Source organism: Scomber japonicus, chromosome 16 (assembly GCF_027409825.1).
Source record: "Scomber japonicus isolate fScoJap1 chromosome 16, fScoJap1.pri, whole genome shotgun sequence".
Taxonomy (NCBI): Eukaryota; Metazoa; Chordata; class Actinopteri; order Scombriformes; family Scombridae; genus Scomber; species Scomber japonicus.
The window spans coordinates 845,180-858,867 of NC_070593.1; the positions used below are offsets into that span (position 1 = coordinate 845,180).

The 13,688-nt window shown below is 41.9% G+C and overlaps 2 long non-coding RNA genes across 2 annotated transcripts; both read left to right on the forward strand.

Moving 5' to 3' along the window:
- The first annotated feature begins 10,090 nt into the window (after positions 1-10,090).
- Positions 10,091-10,902, forward strand: LOC128375623 (uncharacterized). The gene is made up of 3 exons (XR_008323091.1): positions 10,091-10,124; positions 10,329-10,401; positions 10,663-10,902. It is a non-coding gene; the product is annotated as an uncharacterized LOC128375623 (long non-coding RNA).
- A 1,670-nt stretch (positions 10,903-12,572) lies between these two features.
- Positions 12,573-13,245, forward strand: LOC128375626 (uncharacterized). Its single transcript, XR_008323094.1, has 3 exons — positions 12,573-12,593; positions 12,768-12,840; positions 13,141-13,245. It is a non-coding gene; the product is annotated as an uncharacterized LOC128375626 (long non-coding RNA).
- The last annotated feature ends 443 nt before the right edge of the window (positions 13,246-13,688 follow it).

Consider the following 13,688-nt stretch of genomic DNA (forward strand, 5'->3'; position numbering starts at 1 on the left):
AGACATTTGTTATGTTGCTGCTACACACAACACCTCGTTAAATATTATTAAGTTTGAATGAAGCTGAAGTTTCCTGAGTGTTGTTCTGGTATCATGAGGAACCTCTCAGCAGATCAGAGAGAGATGAATACAGATTTATTCACATTTAGATTCTTTAAAAACATGTTGTACTTACACAAAGGCGTGGAACCTGCAGTCCTTCCTTGGCTCCTGTTCGTAACACGCCTTGATCTTGCACATTTTTTGTTTGCTGCTTTTTGTGCAGCATGGTGGGATCCAACGTTCTTCTAACAGAGAGAGAATCAGTGTTTTACTCATCAGCACAACAAGCATGACACACTGAGAGGTAGAGTCGAGGTTTCTGGCACAACTTCACCTACTTCTAAAGCTGCACCGAAAAGGAAACAAGTCTTAAAAAGAGTGAAAGCTTCAGCAACACTTGTAGTTTACAACAATTTCATTATTAGACCAATGCATGCAGCTGCTTCCAGGCAGAAAAAGCATCTCCCAAACTGAAGGTGTTTTTCAGTTGCAGTTCAGTTTTAGGCCATGGGGGGGCGATCTACTAGCTGCAGGATTCAGGAGTGAAGCCAGAGCCTCAGCCTTTTTATATTTTTAATTTTATTCTTTTATTGTTCACATTAGCAGAACTTAATTTTATGGCATGCATTGACTGTTTTATCTTTTTATTTTTAAACCTGCAATATCAATATCACACATTCATATCAATAATTCAGGTATATTATAATTCTGACAGCACTAATATCACTCTTACTATAATATTTATTGTTATTTTTATTGCTTGTGTATTTACTTATTATTGTTCTTTATTCTTGTCATTGATGCTCTTTCCACTTTGCTGCTATAATACTGGAAATGTCTCCACTGTGAATAATGAAGGAATATCTTGTCTTATCTTACGACTACTGCAAACATTAATAGTGATTTATTTCACTCACTAGTAAAAGAAATTAAATAAATGAGAACAGTAAGACATTAAAGCAAAAGGAACACAAAAAATATAACCTTCATTTTTAATTATATTTCACTCAGTAATCATTATAAACTCAGATTCAGTCAGCAGCTATACTCATAAATGTGATGGTGTGAAGCAGTAATGTAGGACTGTGTGATTTATTCCTGTTTGGAGTTTTTGTGCCTTCATTTGTTGCATTTAGCACAAAGTCATAATGACGTTACAGAGCAACAGTGTGAATAATATCACTCCATTACTCTGTATGTAAAACAATGCAGAAACTACAGATGAAGAAGTTTACCTTCTGATTCACAGAAGAGTGGCAAGACAGCCAGGATGAGCAGCCACATCCACACAGTCCTGCACATCTTCAAACGCTCGTGGACTCTGGATCTCAGCTGTAAACTGCTCCTGTGTTCACTTACTAACAACTCGCTCAAGTCTGATAATAAGTGAAGCAGAGAGGTGTGATCTTAAATACTGCTTCACAAAAAAGAGGAACTATAATTATCAAGTACCAATGACTCACCCGGAGGTTGCTATAAATATATATATATAAACTATAGCATCACTGATGCTGGTTTCCTGTTGCTTTCACAATTCATGATGCACATTATTCAGACTGACCTGCTCTGAGCAGAGTTCTGCGGTTTGACACCTTCATCATGAGGAGCCAACTCCCTGATTTCTTGGAGCTGCTCGCACCAAATCATTTAAACATAAATGAAAGGATAAAGTTGTTTCCTCAATCTTTCTAAGTATTACTGTGTCATCAGACAGGTCAGATGTGAACATGCTTTATATGTAATAGTTAGTATTCCAATGTGTCAACATGGCAGAAACTTTTATCAGTAGAAGAAAAAGGTTGTTATCAGACGGACGGTCAGTGTGTTTCTCTGTAATGATTCCTCCTGTTCATACTGAGCATTAGATCCTTCATCATGTTTACAGGAAGTGATGGAGGACTAAATCCACAGTCCTCCTTCTGTGGAAACATGGATTATAAAGTTGATGTGAAGCTTCAGAGTCTGAATGAATCAAATCTTCATCTTCTATGTTTCAGCGTTACAGTGTTTTTAGTATCAAAGTCTTTTTGTTCCTATACTTCCACCACAGAGAAACAGGAAACACTAAGAGGGAATCTGATGCTAAACACACTGTAACTGTGTCAGATATCACTGATATGACTAACTCACACTGCTATAGTTACTATGGTTACCATGGTTACTATAATAACTCACACTGATGAAGATCTATAGAAGCTGATCAGAGACTTTACATGAAACTATCCTCCATAACTAAACACTGGAAGCACATCTGAGGTTTATTAACCTTCCTGTCGTCCTCCCGGATCACATTGACCCATCTGTTTCGACTGTTCCTTCCTTCCTTCCTTCCATCTGTCCTTCTCTCCTTCCCCCTTTCTTCTTCATGTGTTTAAGGTATGGGTACATGTGTTTGAGGTATGGGTTCATGTGTTTAAGGTATGGGTTCATGTGTTTAAGGTATGGGTACATGTGTTTAAGGTATGGGTTCATGTGTTTACAGTTTTTCACAGTTGCTAACACCCAAAAAGCAAAAATTTGGCACAATTTGCACAACCTTCACTTCATGTACCAATTGCTCGACCCAAGTTGGCACTACTTCACACTCCCTTATCTGCATTAGAGTCTGACTTTCCTTCTTTACACTCTGATGTCAATTACAAATCACCTTGCTGTCAAAACACTACACACAATTTTCGGTTGTTGCACACAGTTCTCAAGTAAAATCTCAAAGCATCAACCTATAACACACAAATATTCAAAACACTACACACAATATTCAGTCGTTGAACACACTTCTCAAATAAAATCTCAAAGCATCAAACTACAACACACAAATATTCAAATCTCTAAACTTTCAGGTCTGTTGAGCAATTTGCAATCAGGACTGCAGTATAAAAGTGCCTTGAGCCTCTGTTTTGTTTGGTGAACAATGGAGAACATTGGAGAGAACCAGAGAAGGAGAGAGGTAAGAGTGAGAGGAGGAGGAGGAGGAGGACAGAGAGGAGAAGGAAGAAGAGGAGGAAGAGGAGGGGGTCAAAGGGGAGGAGGAGTAGGAGGTAGAGGAGCAGGAGGGGGACAAAGAGGGAGAAGAGGAGGAGGACAAGGAGAACCATCTCTAATGAGATACGGGCAACCGTGGTAGACCACGTTCTCAACCATGGTTTGAGCATGAGGGAGGCTGGCCAGAGGGTCCAACCCAACCTCAGCCGCTACACAGTTGCTGCCATCATAAGAACCTTCAGGGTGGAGAACAGGTACGAAATCTATTTGCCTTGTTTACTGTAATACTGTATATCAATAGAATACAGTGTGCTCACAGTATTTGCATTTTGCAGGACTGAAAGAGAACCACACCGTGGAGGAAGAGCACAGATTTTCACAGAGGAGCAGGAGACAGATGTTGTAAATATTGTTTGTGAGAACAATACAATCACGCTCCGGCAACTACAGTCTAGGATCCTGGCTGACCATGGCACTTTCAGGGACATCCACACTGTCAGCCTATCAACATTAGATAGAATCCTCCGCAGGAATCATGTTAGGATGAAGCAGGTCTACAGGGTCCCATTTGACCGTAACACAGACCGCATCAAAGAGCTCCGGCGAGAGTTTGTGCTTGTAAGTCCCATACTTTCAGCACTGACACATGCATGTATTGTACCTGTAATCCAATATTACTGTAAGTGTATTTACATGTATTTTCTATAGTGTCTCACTACAGCCCACTGTATTGAAGTCTCTGTGTCCATACTGTAACTCAAACTTTCTCATGTTGTCTGTGTCAGCGGATCCAGGAGCATGACACCGCAATGGAGGTGAATGAGTACATTTTCATTGATGAGGTTGGGTTCAACCTCGTGAAGAAGAGGCGCCGGGGCAGACATGTCATTGGCCAGCGGGCCATTGTTGAGGTCCCCGGCCAGCGTGGTGGCAACATCACGATGTGTGCGGCCATGAATCATCATGGCATCCTCCACCATCATGCCCACCTAGGGGCCTATAATACTGCCCGTCTCCTTGCCTTCCTGGATGGCCTGCATGACCTGCTAATACCACCTGGTCGGATGGATGTCCCACATCGGATCCATTATATTGTCATCTGGGACAATGTCAGTTTCCATAGGGCTGCTCTAGTGCGTGGGTGGTTCCAGGACCACCCACGCTTTTCCACTCTATTTCTTCCACCTTACTCTCCTTTCCTTAATCCAATAGAGGAATTCTTTTCAGCATGGAGGTGGAAGGTGTATGAACGGAACCCACAGGGCCGGGTCCCACTGCTCCAGGCCATGGAGGAGGCTTGTGGCGACGTCAGTGTGGAGGCCTGTCAGGGCTTCATTCGCCACTCAAGGCAATTCTTCCAACGCTGCCTAGACAGGGAGCACATTGCCTGTGATGTCGATGAGGTCCTCTGGCCTGACAGGAACCGGAGGCATGATGGCTAATTTTTTTTGTGAGGGGGGGACGGTTTACTGTACTGTACTGTTCTGTGTGTGCTAAAATAACTTTTTTTGGTTGCATATTTGTGTGCTGTTTTATGTTTGACTATACAAAAGTGGGCCTACAGACATTTTACAAAAGGAGAAAAGGCACATTTTCCAAAGTCATTGTCATTCATATGGTGTGTTCTGTTTCTATAATTGTGTTTTCAGTTTTGCACCTAAGTGTGCTGTAAATGCTTGGTAGTGTGCAGACAAATGCTTAGTTGTGTGTACTCAATGAATGGTATGTGTGTGTCATTTGAAAAAATGGCTTTGTGTACCAAATGAAAACACGAGTTCCATTTTGTGAACAGGTAAGAGATTTGATGGCAAAGAGTCGTCTTGCAAAGGGAGTGTCAGGTTTAGCATTTTGTGTGTGAGGTTTTCAGATCTGTGTGTTCAGTTTGAAAAAAGCTGTTATTGTTTTGAGAAACGGGTGTTAACAATTGTGAAAAACTGTAAGGTATGGGTACATGTGTTTAAGGTATGGGTTCATGTGTTTAAGGTATGGGTACATGTGTTTAAGGTATGGGTACATGTGTTTGAGGTATGGGTTCATGTGTTTGAGGTATGGGTTCATGTGTTTAAGGTATGGGTACATGTGTTTAAGGTATGGGTTCATGTGTTTGAGGTATGGGTTCATGTGTTTAAGGTATGGGTACATGTGTTTGAGGTATGGGTTCATGTGTTTAAGGTATGGGTACATGTGTTTAAGGTATGGGTTCATGTGTTTAAGGTATGGGTTCATGTGTTTAAGGTATGGGTACATGTGTTTAAGGTATGGGTACATGTGTTTAAGGTATGGGTACATGTGTTTGAGGTATGGGTACATGTGTTTGAGGTATGGGTCCATGTGTTTAAGGTATGGGTACATGTGTTTGAGGTATGGGTTCATGTGTTTAAGGTATGGGTTCATGTGTTTGAGGTATGGGTTCATGTGTTTGAGGTATGGGTACATGTGTTTGAGGTATGGGTACATGTGTTTGAGGTATGGGTACATGTGTTTGAGGTATGGGTACATGTGTTTGAGGTATGGGTACATGTGTTTAAGGTATGGGTTAATGTGTTTAAGGTATGGGTTCATGTGTTTGAGGTATGGGTTCATGTGTTTGAGGGTACATGTGTTTAAGGTATGGGTTCATGTGTTTAAGGTATGGGTTCATGTGTTTGAGGTATGGGTTCATGTGTTTAAGGTATGGTAACAAAAGCTTCAAGTTGTGTTACTTTAGTCTAAGCATGGGTCTATAGTGTTCAAGCAATGGGCAAAAACTGTAAACACACATTATTCTACAGCACATGTTTGTCTGTGTGATTTTTGAAGTGCTGCAGTTAGTGACATGATGAAACACTCCAGTCCATTTCTCAGTTAAAGGGAAGGAAACTAAAGGTTTGCACAAGTTTATTCCAACATACAAGTTGGCAGGCGTGTGTGTGTGTGTGTATGTGTGTGTGTGTGTGTGTGTGTGTGTATGTGCGTGTGTGCGTGTGTGTGTGTGTGTGTGTGTGTTTGTGTGTGTATGTATGTGTGTGTGTATGTATGTGTGTGCGTGTGTGTGTGTATGTATGTGTGTGTGTGTGTGTGTGTGTGTGTGTGTATGTATGTGTGTGTGTGTGTGTGTGTGTGTGTGTGTGTGTGTGTGTGTGTGTGTATGTGTGTGTGTGTGTGTGTGTGTGTGTGTGTGTGTATGTATGTGTGTGTGTATGTGCGTGTGTGTATGTATGTATGTGTGTGTGTGTGTGTGTGTGCGTGTGTGTATGTATGTGTGTGCGTGTGTGTATGTATGTGTGTGTGTGTGTGTGTGTGTATGTATGTGTGTGCGTGCGTGTGTGTGTATGTGTGTGTGTTCAAGATGGCAGACTTCGCATGAAATCTTGTGACACAAGAAGAGGAGAAGTGGATACGGTTGTTTGACACCGTGGTGGTCTGGCCTCCAGCTCCACTGTGAGGAACCTCGCAGTGATCAGGATCTTTTAATTCACACATAAAACATATTTCAAGGACTGCCTTCTTTCATCTGCATTACAAACACCAGCTGGTCCAGAACCCTAACCCTAGAACCCTAACGAGTCTCTAAAGACTCTCCAGCTGGTCCAGAACCCTAACCCTAGAACCCTAACGAGTCTCTAAAGACTCTCCAGCTGGTCCAGAACCCTAACCCTAGAACCCTAACGAGTCTCTAAAGACTCTCCAGCTGCTCGTGTTCTGACAGAAACTAGAAAGAGAGATCATATTACTCCCATCTTGGCTTCACTGCATCGACTTCCTGTAAAATCTACAATACAATTAAAATCCTTCTCCTCACTTTCAAAGCTCTAAATGGTCAGGCTCCATCATATCTGAAAGAACTCATAGAACCTTATGAACCTACTAGAACACTGCGCTCCCAGCTCATAGAACCTTATGAACCTACTAGAACACTGTGCTCCCAGCTCATAGAACCTTATGAACCTACTAGAACACTGTGCTCCCAGCTCATAGAACCTTATGAACCTACTAGAACACTGTGCTCCCAGCTCATAGAACCTTATGAACCTACTAGAACACTGCGCTCCCAGCTCATAGAACCTTATGAACCTACTAGAACACTGCTCCCAGCTCATAGAACCTTATGAACCTACTAGAACACTGCTCCCAGCTCATAGAACCTTATGAACCTACTAGAACACTGCGCTCCCAGCTCATAGAACCTTATGAACCTACTAGAACACTGCGCTCCCAGCTCATAGAACCTTATGAACCTACTAGAACACTGCGCTCCCAGCTCATAGAACCTTATGAACCTACTAGAACACTGCGCTCCCAGCATGCAGGCCTACTTGTGGTTCCTAGTATATCTAAAAGTAGAACAGGAGGCAGAGCCTTCAGTTCTCAGGTTCTTCTCCTGTGGAACCAGATTGGTTCCGGGGGGCAGAACCCTCTCTACGTTTAAGAGTAGGCTTCAAACGTTCCTTTGTGATAAAGCTGATAGTTCGGGTTAGGGGTTCCAGCTCCTAGTTTCTGCTGCTATAGGCTTAGACTGCCGGGGGACTCCCATGATGCACTGGGCTCCTCTCTCCTCCTCCCTCTCTCTCTCTATCCATCCATCTATATCCATTAACATTCATGTTCTATTAATGCTTCAATAAGCTAAACTTCTTCCCCGGAGTTGTCTGTGCTTTCTGGTCTCACAGGTAATCTGGGCCTGGAGACGTCCGGATGACAGATTCCAGTCCCGGACCTTCAATGTGCTTCTCTCTCCTCTCCTTCCTCTCCTTCCTCTCCCTCCTCGTCTCTCTCTCCTCTCTACTCCAACCAGTCCAGGCAGATGTTCTCCCACTCTGAGTCTGGTTCTGAGGGTTCTTCCTGTTAAAAGATGTTCTCCCACTCTGAGTCTGGTTCTGAGGGTTCTTCCTGTTAAAAGATGTTCTCCCACTCTGAGTCTGGTTCTGAGGGTTCTTCCTGTTAAAAGATGTTCTCCCACTCTGAGTCTGGTTCTGAGGGTTCTTCCTGTTAAAGGGAGTTTTTTCTCTCCACTGTCACCAAGTGCTGCTCATGTGGGAATGTTGGGTCTCTTTAAATGAAACCTGAAGAGTTCGGTTTAGACCTGCTCTATGTGGAAAGAGCCTTCACATGACTCTGTGGTGTTGGTGCTTTATAAATAAAGAGGGAATCGAAACCGCCAATCTTCCATTTGGTGGACGACCGCTCTACCTCCTGAGCCACAGCCTCACTGATTCTGGGTTAGGGTTAGAATCAGTGGCTGGTCTCTTCTACAGAACGGCGTGATGGATCCGTTGTAGTTGTATGTCATCTCGTCCAGCGAGTTCAGGAAGCTTTGAAAGAAAGCAGGGAGGAACACACATGTATCATCGTCTTTATTTCACTGGCGTTACTGAAGGACAGCTTGTGCCCCGCCTGCGCATAGACTCTAAAACTAGGAAAAAAAGACCAGTGACTTCAGGAGTCTCTCAGCCAATGAGGGATGAGATTTCATGGGGGTCACCTGGGTTTGGATTTGGGTTGAATTTGATCTTTTGGCTTGTGGGAGGAGATCTGACTCCCTTTTCTCTGTTTCCTTTGTTTTGAGAGGGCAAAGAAAACTCAAATGAGGCTTCCCTGATTACATACAGGCCTCACAGGAGACAAAGGGATCATGTGCCGTTGCCATGGAAACACTAAGAGGGAATCTGATGCTAAAGAGACTTTAAATGTGTCAGATATCACTGATATGACTAACTCACACTGATGAAGCTCAATAGAAGCTGATCAGAGACTTTACATGACTGTGTGGAAACACTGTGATACAGTCCTCATCACTAAACACTGAAAGCACATTTCAGTGTTTAGTGATGGAGGACAAAATGTCCCAACCCTAACCCTTTTCTGACTGCTGGTTTAAGACACAGTTGAGAAATTATTTGGCAATTAGTCCCAACTTCTTCTTTTAACAACCTTTTTCTTCTACTGATAAAAAGTTTCTGCCATGTTGACACATTGGAATAATAAATGTACCTATTATATATAAAGCACGTTCACATCTGACCTGTCTGAGGACACAGTAATATTTAGAAAGATTGTGGAAACAACTTTATCCTTTCTTTCTTTTATGTTTAAAGTTTCTCAACAAATCAGGAAGTTGGCTCCTCATGATGAAGGCATCGAACCGCAGAAATCTGTGGTTAGGGTTAGACTCTGGGTGAGTCTGTGCTATTTGACAACTACAGTTCCACTTTTTTGTGAAGCAGTATTTAAGATCACACCTCTCTGCTTCACTTATTACCAGACTTAAGCGAGTTGTTAGTAAGTGAACACAGGAGCAGTTTACAGCTGAGATCCAGAGTCCACGAGCGTTTGAAGATGTGCAGGACTGTGTGGATGTGGCTGCTCATCCTGGCTGTCTTGCCACTCTTCTGTGAATCAGAAGGTAAACTTCTTCATCTGTAGTTTCTGCATTGTTTTACATACAGAGTAATGGAGTGATATTATTCACACTGTTGCTCTGTAACGTCATTATGACTTTGTGCTAAATGCAACAAATGAAGGCACAAAAACTCCAAACAGGAATAAATCACACAGTCCTACATTACTGCTTCACACCATCACATTTATGAGTATAATTTATACAAATCATTATAATCATAATGTTTCTCAAAACACAGATTAAAGTGGTTAAAGTGACTTTTTCTGAACTCTGACTTCAACCAGCTGCTGACTGATTCTGAGTTTATAACTATTGTATGTATATATGTTTATATACCAACATGTTGTAGTTAAACTATCACTCTCTGTTTCATCATAAACTCAGAAGAGCTGGAGATTTCAATTTTCACAGGAAGTTCACTAAATGTGGTCCCATCTCAAAGCCAGGTGGTTTATTCTGGAAATCCCCTCTGAACTAACATCTCACCCAAACTCTGAAACTTTCAGTACCAACCAACCCCGTTCTCCCAAACCTCTCGACCCTACTGTACCTCTCAGTGTGTCATGCTTGTTGTGCTGAAGAGTAAAACCCTGATTCTCTGTCTGTTAGAAGAAGGTAACGGCCCAAGATGCTGCAGAAAATGCACGAGAATAATAATTTCCAACATCAAGGAGTGTTACGAACAGAAGCCAACAGAGGAATGCAACTTCCGCGCCTTTAGGTAAGTACAACGTGTTTTTAAGAATCTAAATGTGAATAAATCTGTATTCATCTCTCTCTGATCTGCTGAGAGGTTCCTCATGATACCAGAACAACACTCAGGAAACTTCAGCTTCATTCAAACTTAATAATATTTAATGAGGTGTTGTGTGTAGCAGCAACATAACAAATGTCTAATTCTTTCATTTCTGGTTCCTGTTTCTAGGATCATAACAGAAGACAATGAGGTATTCTGTTTGGCTCCAGACTCTCCGTGGCTCCAACGTCGTATAGAGGAGGTGAGAATTATGTGTTAAAATGTGTTGGCTCAGCTATCAGGATGATTTACAAGTCCATCAGGGTGAGCTACTGTTAGAAGGTAACACTATATTTCATGAGTCTTTGATTTCTGAGTTATTTCCCTGTGAGTATCCTGGAAAGGGATTTAGGGAAATTTTAAATGACCAACTGAATCACTATAACAAAAGAACAAAGATAAAATGAATGTAATGGACTCTTTTTCTGTCTGTTTGAATCTTTTCTTTCTGTCTCTCTCACAGGGAAATGTGGAGTGTCCTGCCATCATGACCGAAACCGAACGCAGAGTTGAAGTCCTGAACAAAGTCGACATGGAATAAAAACAGCTGCCAGAATCATGTCTGATCATTTACTGCTTCCTGCTTTTACTGCAATATAAAGATAGATAAATATAGATAACTGAACATGTTTCAGGCACAGCTTTGCTTTTTTTGGAGGGAAATAATCCTGCAACCAAAAATAATAAATCATTTAGAAAGTGAGTGTCTCTTGTGATTTTAATTCTTACTCTTAGTGTGTTATAGTGCAGTACAGTCACAGAGGTGGTGACTCAGTGCTGTTTATGTAACTCAGAGTCTGTGCAGTTAAAATGGAAACGTTGGATCTGTGAATGAATGTGTGATCAGCCAATCAGGTTACTATCAGCTGTCAGTCGCCATCGTCAATAAGGCAAGGCAGCTTTATTTATATATTATATATACGCGTTAGCATCTCACCCATCTCAGACACAGGAGGTGAAGGGACAGTACTCTGAGGACCACCTTGAACACCATACTGGACACCAAACACTGAGGGGACTGAATGACTGCGGCCCCTCGTACCGCCGGGTAAACCTTCACGCTCCCACTGGATCTCCTCTGCTCTAACATCAAGAAAAGAAAGTTGTTCTGGTGGCCAAACACCTTACTAACACACTTTATGTTGTTTTATTGCTTTTATTTGTTCAGTCTGAAATATGTAGTTCATGTGGGGGGTGGTGGTGGGGGGGGGGGCGGGGGTGGTGAAAGGGTCTGGGTGAGGGTGTTGTGGTTTTGGATGTTTGGGTGAATGGGTGGGTGTATATGGATGTTTTCCACCTGATGGATGACCATATTCATTTCCTTTGGAGTCAACCAGTCAAAACGCACTGAATGTGGAAGTCATCTATTTTATATGTAGATGCCTCGTGTGGAGGATATTATGAGGGCTCGAGCCAATCCCATGAAAAACACCATTTTTATGATGTATGAACGTTGAAAATCGTTCAGATTTGACTCGGACACTGGAGGAGGGTTCAACATGACAAGAGACCAAATCACTGGTGACGTGAAGCAGCAGCGCGTGGCTTCACCTGTGAGGGGAAACACCTCCGACCCGGAAGCGAGAGCGCAAAGGAAGAGATGGGGGAGGATCCCTTCAATTATACCCAGCTGTCCCAATGATTAGTTACCAGCTGAGCTCAATAAAATGCGGCAACAACGCGAAGACAAAGACTTGAGCGAGTTGTTAGTAAGTGAATACAGGAGCAGTTTACAGCTGAGATCCAGAGTCCACGAGCGTTTGAAGATGTGCAGGACTGTGTGGATGTGGCTGCTCGTCCTGGCTGTCTTGCCACTCTTCTGTGAATCAGAAGGTAAACTTCTTCATCTGTAGTTTCTGCATTGTTTTACATACAGAGTAATGGAGTGATATTATTCACACTGTTGCTCTGTAACGTCATTATGACTTTGTGCTAAATGCTAATGTGAACAATAAAGATATAAAATAAAAGGCTGAGGCTCTGGCTTCACTCCTGAATCCTGCAGCTAGTAGATCGCCCCCCCATGGCCTAAAACTGAACTGCAACTGAAACCCATCTTCAGTTTGGGAGATGCTTTTTCTGCCTGGAAGCAGCTGCATGCATTGGTCTAATAATGAAATTGTTGTAAACTACAAGTGTTGCTGAAGCTTTCACTCTTTTTAAGACTTGTTTCCTTTTCGGTGCAGCTTTAGAAGTAGGTGAAGTTGTGCCAGAAACCTCGACTCTACCTCTCAGTGTGTCATGCTTGTTGTGCTGATGAGTAAAACACTGATTCTCTCTGTTAGAAGGTAAGGACCTAAAATGCTGTGAAACAAACAGCAAAGCAACTATTACTGACATCAAGGAGTGTCATGAACAGATGCCAAGGAAGGACTGCAGGTTCCACTCCTTTGTGTAAGTACAACGTGTTTTTAAAGAATCTAAATGTGAATAAATCTGTATTCATCTCTCTCTGATCTGCAGAGAGGTTCCTCATGATACCAGAACAACACTCAGGAAACTTCAGCTTCATTCAAACTTAATAATATTTGTGTGTCTAATTCTTTCATTTCTGGTTCCTGTTTCTAGAGTCAAAACTCAAGACGATAAGGAACACTGTGTGGATCCAGGTGCTCTGTGGTTCGCACTTCAGAGAATAGTGGTGAGAATTATGTGTTAAAATGTGTTGGCTCAGCTATCAGGATGCTTTACAAGTCCATCAGGGTGAGCTACTGTTAGAAGGTCAAAATGGACTATATGGTATCTGAGAACAGAGAAAGTAACACTATATATAATGAGTCTGATTTCTAAATTATTCCCCTGCGAGTATCCTGGAAAGATTAATGTAAATGACCTTAAACAGACAATCAGTCCAACTGATCACTAAAACACAAGAACAAGATAAAATGAATATAATGGACTCTTTTTCTGTCTGACTCTTTTCTTCCTGCCTCTCTCACAGGGAAATGTGAAGTGTCCCGTCGTCAAGCCCAAATGCATATTTGAAGACTTGCTGCCACAATTGTGTGCTTTACTGTAACCTGATTCTACTGCAATATAAAGATGGATAACCCTGCAACCAAAAATAATAAATCCTTTAGAAAGTGAATGTCTCTTGTGTTTTCAGTTCTTACTCTTAGTGTGTTATAGTGCAGTACAGTCACAGAGGTGGTGACTCAGTGCTTTTGGTAAACAAATGGTGCAATGTCATTTCAAATCAGAAAACCAAAAATACTAAATGTACATTTTAACAAACCTACTTTTAAAATGAGGTTTGAGTTGATCATCTTTAAAGAATACAGAATGACACCCTCTAGCTGCAGTTAATGTGAACTACGTGATGATAAATGCAGTTTATAAATGAGATGTTCAGGTTCTGCTATAAAATCTGAACTTGCAGATGTTTTATCAATCTTTATTTATAAAGCACCGAATCACAACAAAGTCATGTGAAGGCTCTTTCCACATAGAGCCCTAACCCTCAGAACCAGACTCAGAGTGGGAGAACAT